Source organism: Somniosus microcephalus, chromosome 10 (assembly GCF_052327205.1).
Source record: "Somniosus microcephalus isolate GS21.2 chromosome 10, FLI_Smic_1.0, whole genome shotgun sequence".
Classification (NCBI taxonomy): domain Eukaryota; kingdom Metazoa; phylum Chordata; class Chondrichthyes; order Squaliformes; family Somniosidae; genus Somniosus; species Somniosus microcephalus.
In genome coordinates, this window is record NC_140996.1 from 78740181 (window position 1) to 78763913 (window position 23733).

General features: G+C 49.3%; 1 pseudogene; it reads left to right on the plus strand.

Annotated features, from left to right (window-relative positions):
- The first annotated feature begins 290 nt into the window (after positions 1–290).
- Positions 291–2034, plus strand: LOC147111557 (uncharacterized; annotated as a pseudogene).
- Positions 2035–23733: the final 21699 nt, after the last annotated feature.

A 23733-nucleotide genomic window follows, 5' to 3' on the forward strand; every position in this document is an offset into this window, starting at 1 on the left:
GGATAGAAGCGGGGAAGCTTGCGTCACCCCTCGCATCCGAGTGCCCATCAATGCCACCGAGCTCCTGGCTCAGGTGAGGAAACCCCTACCCATGCCCAAACACACTGACGCCCACAGATGTCCGACCACCACTAGGGGACCTGGGAATGGGTTGGTATTAGTACCGACGGGTAAGTTAGTGTACCAGGGAGTGCACTATGCAGTTGCATCTGTGGTCCTTAACCTAACAGAAGTTCGCCTACCTGCGTTCTGCCCCCGGAAAACCAAATTGCTGTATCAGGCTCTGCTGAGGGAGATGTTCCGAAGCTTCTATGAGCTGGACTTCGGGGACATCAGTGTGGCAGACCTGTACACAAAAGAAGACACGACCGAGAGGGGCAGACAGCGCAGAGGGGTTTTGAACGATGTTTTCACTGGGTTTAATACCGGGGCCTCAGTTATGAACAGCCTGGATGATGTGCAGCTGGCCCTACAGATTAATGGGCTAAAGTCTCAGCTGCGCAGCATCCTAGGGAAGGAAAATGACGTTTTGGGCTCCACGCTTCGCGAGGGGGTGGCTATGACAGTGCACCTGAAGGAGATTGTCGCCCAGCTAGAGGCTCATGCTCGGACAATAAACACCTTGATTAAGGAGGACCGGCTGGCCTCCGATCAGGCGGCACAGAATGAGGTGTGTGTGCTCTATGGGGCCTGGTTGCTGGGAGAGGGCCGCAGTAACTTAGAAGACCTTAGGCAAGGTCAGGTCCCCTCCTGGATCAGCAACCAGCACCTGGAGGCGCTGCACCCCTATAGCCACACCCTCAGCCCATGCCAGCTCCGAGTGGCGTCGGAGGGCTATCCTGTCCCGGTTGACTGAGGGAAATCCAACCACACTATTATGGGTGTGGTTGTGCGAATGCCAGTGATGGGGTCATCCGCCAAACCAGCACCCCTGTATTGTGTGGAGAATGTCGGGGTCATTCGTGGGGGTGTACACGTCCATTTCACAACGGTTCCACCCTATGTCATTGTGCGGGAGCATACAGTGACGGGTACTGACCTGTCTGGTTGCCGTAGCCGGGGAGCACAGGCGATACTGTGTCCCCAGCACTTGAACGCCTTCAGGAGGTCACAATGCGGGTTTAGCACTGCTGGGGCAGAACCTATAAATTGCACGATGGAGGTAATGGCACCTGGCCATGTGCCTCCACAGATAGCATATGTGGGTGGTGGGACATATTGTGTCACCACAACTGCCCGCCGGTATAGGCACGGCCCGAGTGAGCGGTGTGATATACTGGACAGCAGCTTTTGCTTTAAACCTAGGGCAGAAGTTCAAGTGGCCCAGGAAAGGATCATTCCAATCCCGGAACCCTCCACACTTCACCTCACGGTACAGCACAATGTAAGTGACTTGCAGAACTATGTTGCCCGGTTTGGGTACTCTATACCGCTTTTACCTGAGAAACTCACTGCCTTATTGAAGGCAGTGGACCTCAGTCAAAAACATTACTTCACCCTTGAACAGAAAAACAAAGACATAGCTCTTGGGATCGCAGACATACAGTCACCCGCGTGGTGGGAATGGGGAACGAGGGTAGATATCCCTGTCGGGTTTCGCATGGCCTCCCACACGCTGGTAATTGTACAACTGGTCATTGTAGTGTATCTCATTATAAACACCTGCAAAGCCAGAAGAGCCCTCAAAGCACACCGGTATCTGAAATTATTCAACAAGCAGCAACAGAAGGACAGCCCAGTATAACCATGAGAAGAATGCCCTTTTGTTTCCAGGTATTCTTTCCTCGTCGGAAACAAAGGACCATTCTGATGCACTGTATCGCAGCGCTACTCGCACCCGGAAGCTGGCTAATACCATACGCTACGTAAGCTGTCAAAACTAATATACGGCAAAGTTGTACGAACTTACACCATCACGGATGGATAGGGTGAAGGCTGTACAACTTTGCAGGAAAGGACGCAAGGAACACACGCGGCATGGGGTATTTGTTATGCTCTATGTAATGGAAAAATGTAGTACCTTGTTTTGATGTATACCTGAAAGGGATATGATTATTGTACCTTTTTCTTTAAGGAAAATGATATTGTTTTGTACACACTAACTTTGTAAGGGTTATTAGTTAGAGTAAACAATGGGGATGACTGACACTTGGTAGGCCTTTGGATTTTCTTACATGTCAATTGACACATCCCAGCTATATCCGGTTGTGTCAAGATGGGGGACTGTAGGGTTTGAAAATCCACAACCACGTTTTATTGGAGCCCTCTAAGGGCAAGGTGACCAAAATTGGATTGCCCTGCAGTGGTCCCGAAAAGCAGGCTGGGATATCTGATTACAGGGGACTGTGGCTCAGAAGCGAGCCATAGATGCCGGCCAATCGAAACAAAGTGCATTCTCAAAGGCCAATCAGGGGACTGAGTCGGGCCTGAAGCAAGGAAATCCCCGGCCAATGGGAACTACCCAGCCCAGGTTTGAATATGTGACTCACCCCTAATCAAGCTATGAGTACAGGCCATCATCACCTTAATCAACTCGGACTAGGGACAATAGTTTTGGGATCACTACAGTTAAGAGGTGGCCCAAAATAATCAAGTCCCAGGACTGACACAATGGGACAGCAGACTTCGAGGAGCCGCTGTGCATTCAAAACAATACCCCTGCCCTCGAACTTGTAAACACCAATTTAATTGGGCGCGAAGAGGCCGAAATGGAATTGGGTATAAAATACAGAACCAAGAAATTATTTTTAAAAAAGACCAGAAGAAAGAGCAGGAGAGCGAGTTAAGAAGCTGAGGGAGAGACGAGCTGGGGCGAACTACCATCTAAAGAACTCCAACCACGCTGATGAGAAGATCCACCATCAGGCCCCAGACTCAATCGGCATACTGAAAGTTTAAACCGCACCGTATACCGACTCCCGTCCCGGGGACATCAACAAGAAGACACCAACGACCGAAGTGGCTGTGGAAGACGGCATTCACTCCCGCTATTTCAGGAGCCTTTTCCATCAAGCACAAACCAACCAACAGCAGCAACAACCCAACAACCGCACTCAAAGTAGGCTGTGAGTATAATCCAAGGGCCTGCAACTGTCAGTCTAGTCTAGGTAGGAAAGTGGGTTGGTGGGATTGGACTTGGTAAAGTTAAAACAGTGTAAAACATTCTCGTTATGTCCGTTCTCTCCCATATTGTATTTATAGTTATAGAGTGTGTGTGTTAATTACGTTCGTGGTAGAACCAAATAAAATTGGTTGTCACCTGTTTTTTTCAAGGACTACTTGTCTCCGAGTGTCTATTTAAAGTGCATTGTTCTCCATCCAAATTCTGGAGTTAGAACCAGATAGGGGCATTAGGGCGCTTCGAACCCGCCAAACAAGGGAACAGCAGGCTAGGGAAAAAGAGAGAGGACTATAGGAGCCCTTGGGCTCAGGAGTACCCCGCAGATTAGGTATAAACTGTGCGGGTCGTGTAAGATTCGAAATTTTCAGGAATTCAATCACGCAACAAAACAGGGTTGATAAGACAGTTTATTGACTAAGAGAAAGCTTGTACAGAAAAACCTTTGATAAAAAGGGGCATACAAATTGGCCACCGGACCTCGTGATCAGTTTCTGGGACCATTTGATTTCGGTTACTGCAAGCCAGACAGGCTTGTGGATTGAGGACAGTAAGCCCGCGAAAGCCAGTATCGGGAAACTGAAACTCAGGGAACTGAGCATACATATTAATTGGATTCTAAGTACAAGACAGTTTCAGGTAACAGGATGGGGCCCATCAAGAAATGGGCGGACAATTGAATGAACACTTAAACCCATTTACTGTACAAAGGAAAGACCGTTTAACAGCCATCAAGGGCAATCTCCAGACCGATCAATATGCGAACCGAGTTACGGTGACAAAGTAAAAGACATTATCGGCCAGGAAGGCCAGTTAAGCTATCACCGGCTCCCGTTACAAGACAAAGCGCCCCTGCAGAGATTTCTGCCCGCCAAAAATATTACAAAGACTGGACTATGATCTGGCGGGAGATAAGACTGTCCCGAAAGAGTATAACTATGGATTTGAAAGGGCCATCAAGGGCGCTTTCCCCTGGACGGCAAGGCTTAACACTTCAGAATTTCATCAGGACGCTTCGCTTCTTCTACGATTCTACGCTTCGCTTCGGGAACTCGCTTCTTCTACCTCGGCAGCTTCGGAATTCGACCAGGACGTTTTCAGGACATGGTCGGTGTTCAGCCAGGCAAGGCTCGGTGATGACGGGAAGACGACGAGGGTGGCCTTGGTACTGGTGTCGGGAGATCATCGACGACCCAGGCCGAAGGAGAAGACACCCTCAGGAAAACCGACGAGCTAGGCGGGAGCGAGAAATAAAAGACACTCCGGGCCTAGCACTCCCGTGCCTCAACATCCCATTCTCAGCTTCCCAGGAATGGACTTTCCCATGTGCATCCAGTTCTTCAACAACTTTTAACGGATTCAGTCATGACGAGCGCTCATCGAGGCTGTGTCCACTGCCTCATAGCCTGAGAGAGAAAAACAAGCTGCGCCAGAAGTTTCCAAATCCACGTGACGACGGAAAGCTGTGCCAAAAGGCTGCGAACCCCCCCTCTTTTGCGAATCTGAAAGTGGTGAGCATGATTCCGAGTTCCTCAAGTCGAAACTTAGTCTAGGTCTAGGGGAGGGAGTAAGGGTAATTGTGTTTCCCCTTTTTCGATGTGCCGTGTGTTCCCCATTTCCATGGAGTTAAGTTTACAGATATGTGCATGCTTGTAGTTACTTTAATTTGTGCTTATGACATGTATTTTATAATGTTGCAAACTGTTTAATAATAAAAGCATCCATTTCGTGCTATTCAATGGGAGGGAAAAACAAATACAAACAAATCATAACGACATTATACTAACTAAGGCAAATATAGGCATCTTATACTCTACAAAGATCATCATGAAATAAAGAAACACATGGAACATCGAGAGACAACAACTCATGTTAATTGTACCCTTAAATCCACCCCCTTATTAAACCTAACTAGATCTGATTGTGAAGGGCCAGAAACATGCTCACCAATCCCACTAGGAAGTGCAAGGTTTTGAAAACGAGGCTGCTGGGGCTGCAACGACTGTCCGATTTTAAACTGTTCTTTTTCTCCGCTCTCTTTGTGACTGTCCGAGCTTGTTGATTCAAGCTTCCTCCAAAGTCTTCTCCCAAGCTGTGTCTTCCTCCTCAAGCTGCGTTCCGGGGTGCTGCGTCCTGGTCCTGTGTCTCCACTCGTCCAAGCTGTCCCTGGGGTCGTTGCCCCTGTCAAGTCGTGTCCCACTGCCGTGTCCTCCAAGCTGCTTGTTCAGCTTGCCTCGAGTGTCGCTTCCAACCCGGTGCTTCTGCTTGTCCCAACTGCTGAAAAGTCTCTTCAGTTATACCTTTCTTCCCGAGGCTTCACTTCCCCCCCCCAAAATCAGGTGAGTCTTTGTTTTAACTTTTGGTGGGCTTTGAGCACAGCGGGGCAGTTATTATATTTTAAATCATTTTAAGCGGCTGGTAACAGGCCCATCTCTGGTTTGAAATGGCTTTCATTGTTTCCTAACCTGTTACCGAGCCCTTGGTGTTGTCCTCATGAATAAGTTATTGTCTCTTTCATCTGGGTCAACATTTAGATGGCCTCTGTCTCCAGCCAGGTCTTGAGTGGATCTGCATCTAATCCATATGCATGCCTGTGGGTCTGGCTTTGTCCTCTCAGAATCAGCTTCCAGAACTTGCTATGGGTTCAATCCACATAGTTGTCTGAGGTTGTGCAGGAACCATTTTAAAGTGTCCCAATAAGCTGGTCACATGATACGGTGGCCATTTTGTATGCCCCTTTTTCTGGGCTTCTTTTAAAACAGTCTTTAAAAATCATGGCCTCTTCTGCCCATTGATCCTTATTAATATGAAATCCAATTTTGCGAATCCTACAGTCGTCACCGTATTCTAGTCCTCCTCTATAAGCTGTTGTTCTCTATCTCCTTAGAGGGTGTTTAGTGACACCTGACCTGCAGGCTAACATAAGCTGCAAGGGTATAAAGGAGACAGAGGCCCAATACATTAACAGGCACTAAAGACCCCTGTAATTGGGCAGAGCAAAACCCCCTACACGGTCCAGCCCCAGAACCTTTAACAGAAAGGGAAAAACCAAGGTCAGGGACAAGTCTAGGGATACGGACCCCCAGCCTACAGCCTCCAAAGGTGAGGGACTCACAGGAGAGGTAGTGTTGGGCAAAGAGAGCGAGAAGGGTCCCCAGCCTGCGACATCAGGCTGTGGGGAACCCACAGGACAGGATAGGGACTCGGCAGCCACACCGAAGGGGGTAATGTGTTGCAGCTCAGGAGGACACACTCCCCTGGTTAACTGGGAGTCAGAAAAACTCCCAGTTGTTTTAAGAAGGACTCTCGGAGTCCGGTGGCACAGGTCACCTTACGCCCAGGCGTACAAGGTGCCCAGATTCCACAACAGGTACAGGCCTATCAGAAATTAGCCTGGCCGTCCGGAGATGGGCGGCAGATGTACATAGCTTTCGGAAGTATTCTAAGTGTGTTTTTACAGTTTGGAATTTTGGGATTAGTGGTTTAATTCTGGCATAGGATAAGTTTAAGTTTTGAATTTTGATAACTGTGTCAGGCCAGAGAACCTTCTCGAGACATGGCTATTTTGATTGTGTGCCCCTACAGAGAGGAAGTCGGGATGAGGAAGGTTCTTCTCCTGCTCGCCCTGGTAGGGGTGAGCATTGGTGATCGAGGAGACGTGGTGAACTCCCACATCTATGGGTACTCGGGAGAGAGAGCACCGATCGTTACCGCAGGGGGTGGCGAACGGGGTGTGGAGGAGCTCGCCATTTACTCCCATGAGGGAAGGTGGCCAGGGTGGCTGGGGTCTAACTCGACTCTGTACTCCAGCCAGACTGGGTTCGCTTCCGGGGAGGCCTCCATCCCGTGCCCCAGGGTACAGATCGTGGCCACAAGGGTCAGCTTCACCGAGGGGAAACGTGCGTGTTTGACATGTAAGGGACAGATTCCTTTGGATAGGTGGTGGTGGCTCAGAAAGCTGAGCAAGGACATAGGAAACCCCACAGTCGATTGGGAATGATTGGGGAACAATACCCATCGGACGATTACAGGGACCCGAGGGAGAGTGAGTGTGTGCTGGGACAAGTGGTGGGAACCGGATCCGGGGATTTATGTTTGTATGTAGGGGTCAGAGAAGGTCTGCCCCACAGGAATATCCATCATTTTCCACCGGCAATGGCAAGATGCCGGGGAGGGGATGAAGTGGGATTCCAGCCTGCATGTGTGCACGGTCCCCCACTCCCCGATTCCAGTGAATGCCATTGAATTTGTAACCCGCCCCCGAAAGCCCCTGCCCACAACCACAACATCACGGACTATAATCCAGAGGTGTCCTACCATCACCTAGGGACCAGGGAATGGTTTAGTCCTAGTACCAACAGATAAGCTGCTGTACCAGGGGGTACACTATGCAGTGGCCTCAGTGATCCTGAATCTGACCGAGGTGCACTTACCTGAGTGGCGTCCCAAGGAGACAGAATGGTTGTACCAAATCCTGTTGAAGGAAATGTTTAGAAAGTTTTATGAGTTCGACTTTGCCAATGTGGACAAAGCAAGACTGTACAGTTTACATCCTGAGCATAATATGGGCGCGGGGAGACAAAGAAGGGGAACCTGGAATTATATTTTTACAGATTATAGTACAGGGTTCTCAGTGATAAACAGCCTGGATGACATAGAGCTGCAAACCCAGATAAATGGTTTAAAGACCCAGTTAAGAAAACTTCTAACAGAGGAGAACACAATGGTGGGCTCAGGGCTACATGAGGACCAGGCCATGACGGTTCATTTAAAGGAGATAATAGCTGAGCTAGAGAGACACGCCAAAACAGTAAATGCACTTATACGGGAGGACAGGAATGCTTCGGATCAAGCTGCACAGAATGAGGTGTGCGTGCTATATGGGGCATGGTTGCTGGGCGAGGGCCGCAGCAACCTGGAGGATTTAAAACAAGGTTTAGCCCCCTCCTGGCTTAGCAAAAAGCACCTCGCAGCCCTCCACCCATTTAGTAATTCGCTGAGCCCATGTCAGCTCCGCCTAGCCTCTGAAGCCCACCCTGTCCCAATGGATTGTGGATGTTCCAATCACACTATCATGGGGATAGTAGTGAGGATGCTGGTCATGGGTGTGACAGCCCAACCCACACCAGTATACAGGGTGGAGAATGTTGGAATCATTCAAGGGGGTGCACACGTCCGTTTTGCAGAGGTCCCAATTGTAATGTATGTACCTTTAAAGGGGGGGATTACTTTTTACAGCTCATGTATACTGTAGAACCGGCAGTGACCACACCTGTATATAACGTTGAGTAGTAATCTGTACAGATCAGTTGCAGTCTGAGCCACGTTGAGTAAACACCGTTTGTACCGTTCTCCGCAGTCTGTGTCTGATTATACACGGACGTAACATTGGCGACGAGGCAGATTCGAACCTACCTGCAACTCTGCATCACCTCCCGGGGATTCGTTCCTGGAGATCAGTGGATTGGAGTCCAAGGCCAGAGACTCGGCCATCGACCACGGGCAACCGCCCAGTCATCCAGCAGAGACTCGATAATTGCGGGGGAGGCTGTCGAGAGCCAGACTTGGCTTTCCAGTCGAGGTGGTCCAGCGAAATGGGCTGGCAACAGGTAGTGCGCAGACACTTCCCGGACAGCGGCAGGCTAGAGCCCGACCGAGCGGCACAGCAAAGGGCCAAGCAGCGTCGACGGGGGAGAGAGAGAGAGGGCAGAGCGCACAGGGCACAGCCGGTGTTCAGGGGCCGAGCAGCATCGATGGGGGAGAGAGAGAGAGGGCAGAGCGCACAGGGCACAGCCGGTGTTCAGGGGCCGAGCAGCATCGGAGAGAGGGAGAGAAAGACGCGCAGAAACCCACGAGGCGCCACCAGTGTCACGAGGACCGCCGAGAGCGGTGTTGGCAGCAGCGCAGGAGAAGCGCGCGAAACCTACAGGGCGCCGCCATTGCCACGAGAACCGGCAGCAGCGGGGGAGGAAGGAAAGCGTGGGAGACGCCATTTTAAGCCATTGGGAGATGCCATTTTAAACCACACCCAAAATGCCGAAGAGTGGCAGTATCACCGCATTTGACAATGAAGTCGAAGATTAGACTACATATGTCGAACGAATAGAGGTGTACTGCAAGGCAAATGAGGTGTCAGATGACAAGAAAGCGTCGGTATTGTTAAATTTAATGGGTGCAAAGACGTATGGTTTATTACGAAATCTAGTAACCCCAACGAAGCCAATGGAAAAGAGTTTTGAAGACATAGTAACGATACTAAAGGAACATTTAAACCCCACACCGCTGCTGATAGCAGAAAGATTCAAGTTTCACAAACGGAACCAGCATAAGGATGAAAGCAATGCTGATTATTTAACAGAACTGCGCAAACTATCGAAACAAGTTTGTGTGTGGGCTACAAAGTGAAGGAACCCAGAAACGGCTTTTATCTGAAAAGGACCTTACGCTGGAAAAGGCTTTCAGCATTGCAGTATCATATGAAGCAGCAGCACGGGGCGCTGCAGAGATACAACAGAGACCGCAAGAATATGGCACAAACGAAATGACATATGGAACAGAGAAGTGCTATCGCTGCGGCAGAACAACACATGACCAGAATGATTGCTGGTTCAAAGACAAAGTGTGCAGGCAGTGTGGAAAAGTAGGACACATTGCACGAGTCTGCAGGTCGGGAAAGAAAACCAGCAATAAGAAACCGACCAAAGGAAAGTACAAGAAGGTACATAAGATAACGGAGAATAGTTCAGATGAACAAAAGAGTGATAACGACTCCGAAAGCAAGGAACTGAGTTGTCTGAAACTACATAATGTGATCACAACAGAGGATCACCGAACCATTTGGGTCACTTTCAAGATAGCAGGAGTCCAGGTAAAGATGGAATTGGACATAGGATCAGCCCTAACAGTCATAAACCGACGGGACTATGAGCGGCTATTCTCACACATACCCTTGAGAGACACAAAAATTATTTTGAAGACGTACACGGGGCAAAAAGTCTACCCCAAAGGAAAAATAAGGGTGACCGTTATATATAACAGTAAGGAAACACCAAAACTAGACCTGTATGTATTGCAAGATGGAGGACCACCATTACTGGGACATGAATGGATCCGGAAAATACAACTGGATTGGCATTCCATACAGGCACTGACTGTGGCTGACAAAAAGGATGACGACGTCACACCTGGGTGACTGTCAAAGATCCTAACTGACGCGAAAGAAGTTTTCCAGCAAGGACTCGGAACACTAAAAGGCATGACAGTGACGATTACAATTGAAGAAAATGCAAGTCCAAAATTTTTAAGGCCAGACCGATACCTTATGCGATCCGCCCAGCCGTCGAAGCAGAGCTGGAGAGTCTGGAACGTTCAGGTGTACTGTCCAAGGTAGACTGGAGCGAGTGGGCTACACCCATCGTCCCTGTGATGAAAAAGTCGTTGAGCAGCACGCCTGGGGAACCAAGGAAGGTTCGCATCTGTGGGGACTTTCAGGTAACAGTGAACCCGGTCCTTCATACCGTACAATATCCACTTCCGCGGATTGAAGATATTTTCGCCTCGCTATCTGGAGGGAAACGTTTCACTAAGATTGATCTGGCCCAGGCGTATCTGCAAATGGAGGTAGAAGAAGCATCAAAAAAATACCTCACAATCAACACCCATAAAGGTCTCTACCAATACAACCGGCTGGTATTCGGGGTAGCATCAGCTCCGGCTATTTGGCAGAGGGCAATGGAACAAGTCCTGCAAGGGATCCCAGGGACCCAGTGTTATTTGGACGATATCCTGGTCACGGGCGAAAATGAGAGTGATCACCTTGCCAACCTGGAGCAGGTGCTCACTAGATTGCAGGAATATGGGCTCCGAGCTAACCGCCCAAATGCAAGTTTTTTAGAAAACAGATCTCGTATTGTGGCCACGTTATCGATAAAGAGGGGTTACATAAGTCCCCAGAGAAGATTGAGGCAGTAGTCAAGGCTCCAGCACCGGAAAATGTTTCACAACAGAGGTCATTCCTTGGGCTGGTAAGCTACTACCATAAGTTCTTGCCAAATTTGTCTACAATACTACACCCACTGAACACCCTGCTGCAAACTAGGGTGCCATGGAAGTGGAGTGACAAATGTAGGCGAGCTTTCCAGAAGAGCAAAACACTAATCACATCGAAAGAGGTATTGGCCCATTACAACCCAGCATTACCAATTCGGTTGGCATGTGATGCGTCACCCTATGGCATTGGAGCGGTGCTGTCGCACAAATTCTCGGACAGCTCAGAGAGGCCAATAGCCTTTGCGTCACGATCACTAATCTCAGCCGAGCGTAACTACGCCCAGATTGACAGGGATGCCCACAGCCTAGTGTGGGGCGTGAAAAAGTTCAATCACTATCTGCACGGGCAGAAATTCACCTTGCTGACTGATCACCAGCCTCTTGTCTCCATTTTTAATCCAAAGAAGGGCGTTCCGGTGATGACTGCGCAACGACTACAAAGATGGTCACTTTTTCTAGGGGCGCACCACTATGAGATTGAATATAAGGGCACGAAACAGCATGGAAATGCTGATGGGCTATCACGCCTGCCACTGCCTACTGCGGAGGAAGCACCAGCAGTGGATCCTGTCGAAATATTCCATTCGACTATAGTTGAATACCTACCGGTAACTAACGCTTGTATCGAAAAGGAAACCCGAAATGACCCGACACTGTCTCGGGTATATGATTTGACGGTGAAGGGATGGCCAGCACATGGTGACTCACTGTTGCCAGCATTCTCGACAAGGAGAGAACAGCTGTCAGTGTGCCGGGGGACCTTGATGTGTGGATCCTGAGTGGTAATTCCACCCAAGTTAAGGGACAGAGTGCTCAATGAGCTTCATGAAGGTCATCTGGGAGGGGTAAAAATGAAAAGCCTAGCCAGGGCTTATGTGTGGTGGCCGGGAATCGATAAACAAATCGAGGACCTGACCAAGAGCTGCTCAGGATGCCAGAAAGTCCAAAATGCACCACCACAGGCCCCTCTACACCCATGGGAGTGGCCCTCATCTCCATGGCAATGGGTGCATATTGATTTTGCTGGTCCATTCATGGACTCAATGTTTTAATAGCCGTGGATGTGCTCTCGAAATGGCCTGAGGTGATCAAAATGTCCTCCACCACCACGGAGAAAACTATTGCAGTCCTGCGGACCATTTTTGCCAGGAATGGCTTGCCAGAACAGATTTGCTCCGACAACGGACCACAGTTTGTGTCCGAAGAGTTCCGGAGGTTCTTGAAAAAGAATGGGGTAAGGCATTACACATCCGCCCCGTATCATCCAGCCACAAATGGATTGGCTGAGAGGTTCGTACAAACCTTTAAGAAGGCAATAAAGGCTATGTACAATGACAACATTCCGCTGCAGCACAAGGTGGACAATTTCCTGTTCGCCTACCGGAATGCGACACATGCAGTCACCAACCAGGCCCCAGCCATGATGTTCTTTAGCCGAAGGTTAAGGTCTCGCCTGGATTTGCTCAGACCCAAACGTACGAAGAGATGTTGAGAGTAAGCAATTCCAGCACATCCATGAGAAGCCAACAAGGAGCTTCAATGTAGGGCAACCAGTCTTGGCCCGCGACTACCGAACAGAAAAATGGCAGCCAGGAACGATATGCACACGGCAGGGCCCACTAATGTACACAGTGGACATTGGGGAGAGCATCGTGAGACGCCATGCTGACCAGATCCTAGAGTCACAGGAACAAGTCAACCCCATGCCTCGCCCATACGTACCTGGTGATGAACCCAATGTACAGGTAGCATCTACCCCAGAAACAGTAACATCGGAAGCTGATGAACCAACCGACGACAGGGGGCCAGAATCGCCTCCGCACCAAGAGCAAGACACTCGGGAAAAGCGCTATCCAGAAAGGATCAGGAAGCCTCCCCAAAGACTGAATTTATAAATAGACTATTTTCAGCTAATGTTGCATGTTAAAAGTGTTAATTGTAATTAGTTTGATATTTAATTGTTAAATATGAGTGTTATGGTACTGTTAATCTAAAAGGGGAGGAATTGTAATGTATGTACCTTTAAGGGGGGGACTACTTTTTACAGCTCATGTATACTGTAGTACCGGCAGTGACCACACCTGTATATAACGTTGAGTAGTAATCTGTACAGATCAGTTGCAGTCTGAGCCACGTTGAGTAAACACCATTTGTACCGTTCTCCGCAGTCTGTGTCTGATTATACACGGACGTAACACCACCTTATGTCATAAAGTGGGAGCACGCTATGACAGGTACAGACCTCTCCGGGTGTCGGAGCCGGGGAGCACACATAATACTGTGTCCCCAGCACTTGAATGCCTATTCGAGACCACAGTGCGGGTTTAAAGCTGCTGGCGCACGACCTGTGAACTGTACCATGGAGGCAATGGCACAAGACCTGAACTGTGAGGGAGCCGATGTCCTCGGGGTAATATTTTCTAGGGCGGTTCGGGAGGATTTAAACTAATTTGGCAGGGGGATGGGAACCTAGATAGTGGAAAAGAGGGAAGTCATATGAAGTCAGAAATAGATGGTAGAAAGGTGAGAAGCAATAAGCAAAGGAGAGAAACACAAAGGGCCAAACTAATTCATAATGAGAGTGTGAAAAAAGCAAGCCTGAAGGCTTTGTATCTTAATGCTAGAAGCATTAGGAACAAGGTGGATGAATTAGTTGTGGAAATAGAGGTAAACAAGTATGATTTGATTGGGATTACAGAAACGTGGCTGCAGGGTGGGCAAGGCTGGGAACTTAACATCCAGGGATATACAATATTTAGGAAGGATCGGCAAAAAGGTAGGGGAGGTGGGGTAGCATTGCTGGTAAAGGAGGGGATTAATGCAATGGAAAGGAAGGATATTAACTCGGATGAAACGGAATCTGTATGGGTAGAAATGAGAAATAGCAAGGGGAGGAAAACGTTAGTGGGTGTGATATATAGGCCTCCAAATAGTAATATGGAGGTGAGGGAAGGCATAAAAAGGGAAATTAGAGAAGCGTGCGATAAGAGCACAGCTGTCATCATGGGTGACTTTAATTTACATATTGATTGGACTACCCAAATTAGTAAAAATTCTGAGGAGGAGGAATTCCTGGAATGTTTTCGGGACGGTTATCTGGACCAATATGTCGAGGAGCCGACTCGAGATCAGGCCATTTTAGACTGGGTATTGTGCAATGAGAAGGGACTTATCAACAATCTTCTTGTACGAGGCCCCTTGGGTCAGAGCGATCATAATATGATCGAGCTCTCAGTCGAGATGGAGAGTGAGGAAATTGAATCAGAGACTAAGGTCCAGAACTTAAATAAAGGGAATTACGAGGGTATGAGACGGGAATTGGGTAAGATTGATTGGGTGGTGTTTCTGGGGGGATTGACAGTGGATAGACAATGGCAAGCATTCAAAGATAGAATGGAAGAATTCCAGAACATGTTTATACCGGTTTGGCATAAAAATAAACCTAAAAAGGTGGCTCAACCGTGGATAACGAGGGAAATTAGGGACAGCATAAAATCAAAAAAAAGGGCATATCAACTGGCAAAAAAAAGCACCAGACCGGAAGATTGGGGGCAGTACAGGATACAGCAAAAGAGGACAAAGGGATTAATCAGGAAGGGGAAAATAGAATACGAAAGTAAACTTGCAGCAAACATAAAGACAGACTGCAAAAGCTTTTATCGGTATATCAGGAGGAAAAGACTGGTAAAATCCCAAGTCGGTCCCTTGCAGTCCGATTCGGGAGAATATATAATGGAGAATAAGGAAATGGCAGACCAATTAAACTCATACTTTGGTTCTGTATTCACAAAGGAGGACACAAATAACCTCCCAGGAATATCGGCAAACATAGGGACTAATGAGAGGGAGGAGCTGACAGAAATTAGTATCTCTAGGGATATGGTGTTGGGTAAGTTGAGGGGACTGAAGGCCGACAAATCCCCGGGGCCTGATAAACTACATCCTAGGGTACTTAAGGAGGTGGCCCTGGAGATAGCAGATGCTCTAAGGATCATCTTCCGGAACTCCATTGACTCGGGAACAGTACCCGTGGATTGGAGGGTAGCTAATGTTACCCCAATATTTAAAAAGGGGGGTAGAGAGAAAGCAGGGAATTATAGACCAGTAAGCCTTACATCGGTTGTGGGCAAAATGCTAGAGTCCATTATTAAGGATAAAATAGCGGAGCACTTGACAAATGGGGAAAGGATCGGACAGAGTCAACATGGATTTACAAAGGGTAAATCGTGTTTGACTAATCTGCTGGAATTTTTTGAGGAAGTAACTGGTAAAATAGATGGGGGAGAGCCAGTGGATGTGGTGTACCTTGACTTCCAGAAAGCCTTCGATAAGGTTCCACACAAAAGATTATCATGCAAAATTAAGGCTCATGGGATTGGGGGCAAAGTATTAACGTGGATAGAGAACTGGCTGGCGGATAGAAAACAGAGAGTTGGAATAAACGGCTCGTTTTCGGAGTGGCAGGCAGTGACCAGCGGGGTGCCGCAAGGATCTGTCCTGGGACCCCAGCTGTTCACAATATATATAAATGATCTGGATCAGGGAATTGGATGCAATATTTCCAAATTCGCTGACGACACTAAACTAGGAGGAGGGGTGGGCTCTGATGAGGATGTCAGGAGGCTACAGTGCGATTTGGACAGGTTGGGGGAATGGGCGGATACGTGGCAGATGCACTATAATGTGGATAAATGCGAGGTTATCCACTTTGGGGGTAAAAACAGGAGGGTAGATTATTATCTAAATGGCAATAGATTGGGAGATGGGGAAGTGCAGAGGGACCTGGGTGTTCTTGTGCACCAGTCACTGAAGGAGAGCATGCAGGTGCAACAGGCGATTAAGAAGGCAAATGGTATGTTGGCCTTCATATCAAGGGGGTTCGAGTATAGGAATAGGGATACCTTACTACAGCTGTACAAGGTGCTGGTGAGACCGCATCTGGAGTATTGTGTACAGTTTTGGTCGCCCCATCTGCGGAAGGATGTTCTTGCCATGGAAAGAGTGCAGCGGCGATTCACCAGGCTGATACCTGGAATGGCGGGAATGACCTACGAGGAGAGATTGAATAGTTTGGGCTTGTACTCACTGGAGTTTAGAAGATTGAGAGGGGATCTCATCGAAACATATAAAATTATGGCAGGCCTGGACAGGCTGAATTCAGAGAGAATGTTTCCAATGGCAGGGGAGCACAGAACCAGGGGCCACAGTCTAAAAATAGCGGGCAAATCATTTAAAACAGAGATGAGGAAGAATTTCTTCACTCAAAGAGTGGTGAGCCTGTGGAATTCCCTGCCACAGAGGGCTGTGAAGGCTAATTCAATAAATATTTTCAAGAGAGAATTGGATATATTTCTGAAGGCTAAGGGGATTAAGGGTTACGGAGAAAAGGCGGGGACGGGGTACTGAACTGGTAAGATCAGCTAAGATCTCAGACGAAGATCAGCCATGATCTCATTGAATGGCGGAGCAGGCTCGAAGGGCCGAATGGCCTACTCCTGTTCCTATCTCTATGTTTCTATGTTTCTATGTTTCCCCACAGGTAGCATTCACAGGGGGTGGGACAAATTGTGTCACCACAAGTGCGCCCCATTACCAGCATGGACAGTACATCTGGTGTCCGGTGAGTGACAGCAGTTTTTGTTTTAAACCCAAGGCAGAAGTTTAAGTGGCCTAGGAACGGATTGTACCCATCCCTGAACCCTCAGCTGTTCACCTCACTGTCAGGGAAAACATCACCAACCTGCAAAGTTATGTAACACATTTCGGCTATGAAATTCCCCCTCTGCCAGAACATCTTACCGCCCTATTAAAAGCAGTGGTCATCTCACAGAAACATTTCTATACATTAGAACAGAAGACAGTCGAGATAGGGGCCAAGATCTTGGATATTGTAGTTCCACCCTGGTGGGATATTTTTGAAAATATAGAAGTCTCCTCTTGGATTAGACTGGCTTCACACATTTTAGTGGTTTGCCATCTGGGCAGAGTTTTCTACCTTTTGTGCATGAAGTGCAAAGGAAGGGACCAGATGCTCCGCTCTTAACATGAGGGTGCATGGGACAAAAATAAAGTCTATGACCAGGTATAAAACCAACCTTGAACGTTATTAAAATAAAGTTTGATGAATGTATGTGTCTTTATTTTTCCTATGTGTGTGATTTTTCCAAGTGGTGCAAGGGTGTTGGATCCCTTCCGTGCTTGGACGTGAATGTAATAAAAGTTTTTTTTTAACTTGTGTATTTTGATAAACACTACACCTAAAGGGAACGGGAGAGAGTGTTTTGTTTTTGGGTTTTTAATTTAGATAATACAGGGTTGGCTCCCGAGGATCAGGAAATTTTGCTCACAACTGCATGATACTATAGTGATAAAATATCACAGCGGGGTGTGTAAGGCTCGCAAAATTTCACATTTTCCCCCAAAGGAAGAAAAGAGAGATATTGGACTGTTTGAAGGAAATATTGGGCCAAAGGGATTTAAAAATCAAAGCCCCAGGAAGATTTGGCTGGTTTAAAAGGCATGTTCAGACTTGCGAAAAGCTGTGGTACAGGGAAGGTGGGGTGGGCTCCCGAGTTTGGATATTAGGCCATCTGGGAATGTCTTGGGCCACCTCAGCCTTTACATAAAGACAATAAAACCGGTTCCCGCCGAAAATTGCAGAGCCATAAAGTACATGTACAGTACATGCCCACAGCAACACAAAGGAAAGAACATGGCCCAACAGGATACAACAATCAAACAGCAGTCCAAAACCAATCAAAGAGATTTACGAACGTTTTACATTTTTAAACTAGTTTCAAGGCAATCCCAAAAGCAGTTAAAGGCCAATTAAGAATAGATAGACCATCCCCGAAGCTCGTTAAAGTTAGATGGGCCATCCCCGAAGCTCGTTAAAGTTTTAAAACATATTAAAAATAACGAGCCCGCCAAATTTAACAAAGAAACCCGAGATTTGGTGGTCAGATAAGCCAGGCCTCAAACCAGTATAATTGAGTCCTGCTTTTTCAGAGTTCAGTGCAGTGAGATCACCAAGACCAGATCAGCTCATCAGAAGTCAGCGAGAGCACAGTACAGTTCCTCATCAGGATCGGAGACTTGGAGAAGGAAGAAGAAAATGGAGAATGTGGCAACCAAAGGCCTAAAGAAACCAGCAACTACCAATATTACCACCAACCAAGTAATACTGGGCCACCGCGACCAACAAGAAACCAACCACCAAAAATTCAAAAATCAATTACTTGTTTGCACTCTACAGGCTAGTCTGACTTACCCCTGGGTAAGATTTTGACACAAAATACCCTAAAACTTAGCCTAACCAAAGAAAATTGGGTACTCACCCGATACATCCAACTGCACGACTAACCGCATCAGCAGACAAACCCAAACTGAAGACCCAACGCAGGTGCAGTCTTCTACCACGTCCGGGGTATGGCAGGCCCCAACCGCCACAACTAAGGGGAACCCCAAAATCGCAAACCTCTACAATCTGTCAAGAAAGTCGTTTGGTGAGCATTTCCTTGTCCTCTGGATTTCAACCTAGTAAGGATAGTGGGGTTGGGAGGGTAAGGGATTTAGTCCACTGTAATTATCCCTCGCATATTCCGAGTGTTCCCCACCCTTTTTAGAGCATAAGTTTTATTGTATTGTATATTTTCCTGTCTCAAAATAAAGATCTGAATTCTTTTGACCAACCCAGGTGTCTGTTGCAAGTTTCATTACAACCCCCAAATAAGTCCAAAGTCTAGACCAAAAAGGGAGTGGGAGTGATTCAGACCACTCAGGGAGTCAGAGGTAAAGCTGACCACACATACCACCCCTTACACTGGCCACCTTCCCTCACTGGCTCGTCCACACCCCGCTCGCCACCCCCAGCGGCAACGATCGGTGCTCTCTCTCCCGAGCACCCATAGATGTGGGAGTCCTCCACGTCTCCTTGGTCACCGATGCTCACCCCTACCAGGCCGAGCAGGAGCAGGAACTTTCCCATGCCGATTTCCTTTCTGTAGGGACGCACAAAACAAATAGCCATGTCCCGAGAAGGTTCTCTGGCTTGACACAGTTATCGAGTCTTGAAAACTTAAACCTTTCATAAACTGAAATTAAACAACAATAATTCCTAAAACTACCAAACTGTAAAACACACTTAAAAATTTACCAGAAAGCTATGTACATCCATCGCCCGTCTCCGGACGGCCAGGCTAATTGCTGTTTGGTCTCCGTCTTTTGTGGCCTCTGGGCAGCTTGTACACCTGGGCGTAAGGTGGCCTGTGCCACCGGACCCGGAGAGTCCTTCTTAAAAGACCTGGGAGTTTCCCTGAATCCCGGATGATCGGGTGAGTGTGCCCTCCTGTGCTGCAGCACACTACCCCCTTCGGTGTGGCTGCTGGTTCCCTGTCCTGTCCTGTGGGTTCTGCGCAGCCTGAGGCCGCAGGCTGGGGACTCTTGTCTCTCTCTCTGCTCAATGCTACCTCTCCTGTGATTCCATCACCATTGGAGGCTGCAGGCTGGGGATCCCTAATTTTAGGCTGATCCCTCACCTTGGGCATTCCCTTGGTCGTGGCCCTCCCGGGGCTGGACCGTTTGAACTGATACACAGTTGACCACAGTAGTTTAGACTGTGGTATGCAAGGAGACCTCCTTAGGGCTCTGGTTACTGGGGCCGTGTCCCAAATAATTGGTGGGGTGGCTCCTCCAGTGACACAAGCCACTGCCCCCACCGGTGCGGTCTGTGAGTCTGCCACAGCTGCGGGCTGATGATCTCTATCTTTAAAATGGTTCACCCCTGCTGGCCGTTCCCCTTTCTCAGTTTTAAACAGTTTACATTGATTCTGTGAGTCTGCCACAGCCGCTGGCTGAGGATCTCTATCCTTAACCTTATCCTCTGCTTCCTGACCCTCCTCGTCCCACTCCACCCGGGTTTCCCCTGGTGCCATTAAACAGACCATGCCTCTGGCCTCAGACAAGGCTTGGGTCAATTTTTTAATCCTTTCTTTGCAGGGACCGTGATCAGAGTCTTCATAACCCCTACTTCTAGCTACCTTATGAGCTATTTTAATGTCCCTCAGCTGACCCTCCAAACCGTCAGCTCTTGTTGTTAATCTTGCGCTCTCCTCCCGTAAGGCCTGCTCATTTAACCTGGCCTCCGTAACCTGGCACCGCAGGTGTTCCCCCATATTACGGGAGGTCTCTTCCTGTGCACGTCCTTCAAGGGGACACAGGTAGACAGGCTGCACTGGTTCTAGTCATATGCCTGGGTTGTGTGGGGCAGATGAGGTTAAAACACCAGTGGCGGTGGCTACCTTCCCTGGGCCAGTTAATAAAACTCGGAGCGCAGCTACTATTGAATCAAGCGTGGGGGGAGAGGTCGGTGTTTCTGTTTTTGGGGCAGGAGCTGGGCAGTTCTTTCCTATGTTATTCTTCCATGGATTCCTACAGTCCCTTCTCCAATGCCCATTCTTCCTGCACCTGAAGCAGTTACGCTTCGTATCGGCAGGGTTGTCCCCTTCCTGGTGCCACTCTTTCTTACTCTGCCTAGGTTTTATTTCATATACTTCTCCTTTTGGTGGGTGCTCTTCTAACCCTCTACCGTCCCGGTAAGCCAGGGTCAGTTGTCTGACCACTGTCTCCTCGGTGACCCGGGAGTCTTTCGGGTCAAACCAAAGCTCAGCCTTAGCTCTGAGCCGCGGCAAGCTGTTTGCCACCAGGCTTCGGAGCCAGTGGGCCAGCTCATTCTGGTTCAGGTGAGCCCAGTTGAGAACTCCATTACAGGCACTCCTGTACACAGGCCACAGGCCACAGCCCATCTGCGAAAGCCTGAGGGGTCTCCCCTGCGAGCTGTGTTGTCCTCTCCACCCGGGAGAAAGGAGTACCATCGTTCACACCCATGGCCTCCAGAATTTCCTCCCAGATGGCAGCGTACCTGTGGTAAACCACTGTTATTGTATATTGTTACCTCTGGGTGGCGCTGTGTACCAAGGCATGCCTCAGCTGACTCCGCCCACATGACCAGGTATAAAGGTGGGGGTTTCGCCGACTCACTTCCTTCTTGGAACCTGCCACCCACGAGAGGCATGCTCTGTTCTCTAGTTAATAAAAGCCTTTTCATCACCTTCCTGATTCATCGTCTTTCATGGAGTAATTGATAAGCGTATCAATTTTATTAACTAGAAGTAAAATGGCGACACCTGAACAGCAACAACAGCAGGCGTTGCTGCGAGCCCTCAGACCGGCATGCCTGGACCTCGACCCTCAAGCAGCGGGTTCATCAACCAATTTCGAACACTGGCTGAGCTGCTTTGAATCCTTCCTAGGAGCCTCCGCCGTGACATCGGAGGAGAACAAACTAAAAGTTTTGACCGCCCAGGTGAGCCCTCAAGTATATACGCTCATCCGGGACGCTACTACGTACACGGCGGCCCTCGAACTACTAAAAGGGCAATACACGCGCCGAGTGAACACGATTTACGCCAGACACCTCTTGGGATCCCGCAGGCAGCAACCGGGGGAATCGGTAGAGGCATTTTTACGGGCGTTACAGACACTCTGCAGAGACTGCGACTGTAAGGAGGTAACGGCTGCGGGGCACGCGGAGGGACTTACTTGTGATGCCTTCGTCAGGGGCCTCCAGTCCGACTACTCCCGGCAGAGACTGCTCGAAAGCAAGGAGCTCGACCTGAAGACGGCCGTAGCCCTTGCGCTCTCGCTAGATGCGGCCCACCGAAACCTCGAAGCATACTCACGTAACAGCGCCGCGCCATGGCCATCACGACCGTGGGACATGGGACCGCCGCCCCCGGCACCAACTGCTGCAGCGATGTCCCGAAATCAACTGGGACAGCCGCCCCCGGTAAGAACCGCAGCGATGCCCCGTAACCAGGCCCAAAAATGCTATTTCTGTGGCCAGTTAAAACACCCTAGAGCGCACTGCCCGGCTAAGACCGCTACCTGCTCAGGCTGCGGGAAGAAAGGCCATTACGCCAATGCCTGCAGGGGGAAACCAGCGAACGCCAGCAGCGCCGCGTGCGAACCATGGGGGCAGCCATCTTATCCGCCATTTTGTGCACCTCCGGCCGCATGGCCACCGCCATTTTATCCGCCGCACTCAACCGCCACTTCGTCTCCGGACTCGACCACCGTCTCGTCGGACGACCATACCGACTCACTAAGCCATACACTGGCCTCCGTTACGCTGGATCAAGCCCTCCCTCATCATCTATCCAGCTCCATGATGGATATCACGGTAAACGGCCGCGCCACCACTTGCCTAATCGACAGCGGGAGCACAGAGAGTTTTATTCACCCAGACACGGTACGTAGCCACTCCCTCACGGTCCTGCCGACGCGCCATCGGATTTCTATGGCGTCCAAGTCTCATTCAATGGACGTCGGCGGCTACTGTGTGGTGACCCTTTCGGTTGGGGGCACAGAATATAAAAATTTTAAACTTCTAGTCCTGCCCCGTCTCTGCGCTGCCGTGCTGCTAGGGTTGGATTTTCAGTGCCACCTTAAAAGAGTCACATTAGCATACGGTGGACCCCTACCCCCACTCACAGTCTGCAACCAACACCTTTTAAATCGCCCGCCGCAAACCACCTGCAGCCTTTCCACACTAAAAGTCCCCCCCCTCCCTTGTTCGCTAACCTCACCCACGACTGTAAACCTATCGCTACCAAGAGCAGGCGGTACAGCGCCGGGGACAGAGCTTTCATTAGCTCTGAGGTGGAGCGGCTCTTGAAGGAGGGCATTATCGAAGGGAGCACTAGCCCCTGGCGAGCCCAGGTTGTAGTCGTTAAAACCACTGATAAACGCCGCCTGGTCATTGACTACAGCCAAACCATATACCGGTACACTCAGCTGGACGCATACCCCCTTCCTCGCATATCTGATATGGTCAACCAGATTGCGCAATACAAAGTATTCTCCACCATTGACCTTAAGTCAGCATACCACCAGCTCCCCATCCGCCATGAGGACCGCCAGTATACCGCCTTCGAGGCGAACGGCCGCCTCTACCACTTCCTTAGGGTTCCCTTCGGCGTCACCAACGGGGTTTCGGTCTTCCAAAGGGAGATGGACCGGATGGTTGACGAGAACGCGCTGCAGGCCACCTTTCCCTATCTGGATAACGTCACCATCTGTGGCCACGACCAGCAGGACCATGACATTAATCTAGAAAAATTCTTCCGTACGGCCCAACGGCTGAACCTAACGCACAATAAAGAGAAATGTATGTTTCGCACCAAACGCCTCGCCATTCTCGGCTGCGTGGTGGAGAACGGAGTCATCGGGCCCGACCCCGACAGAATGCGCCCCCTAATGGAGCTACCCCTCCCCCACTGCCAAAAAGCACTGAAGAGATGCCTGGGGTTTTTCTCCTACTATGCCCAGTGGGTGCCCCACTATGCAGACAAAGCTAGACCCCTCATCAAATCCACCTCCTTCCCCCTGACACCAGAGGCGTGTGCAGCCTTCACTCTTATCAAGATCGATATCGCGAAGGCCACAATGCACGCAGTGGATGAGTCGATCCCCTTCCAAGTGGAGAGCGATGCACCCGACTTCGCCCT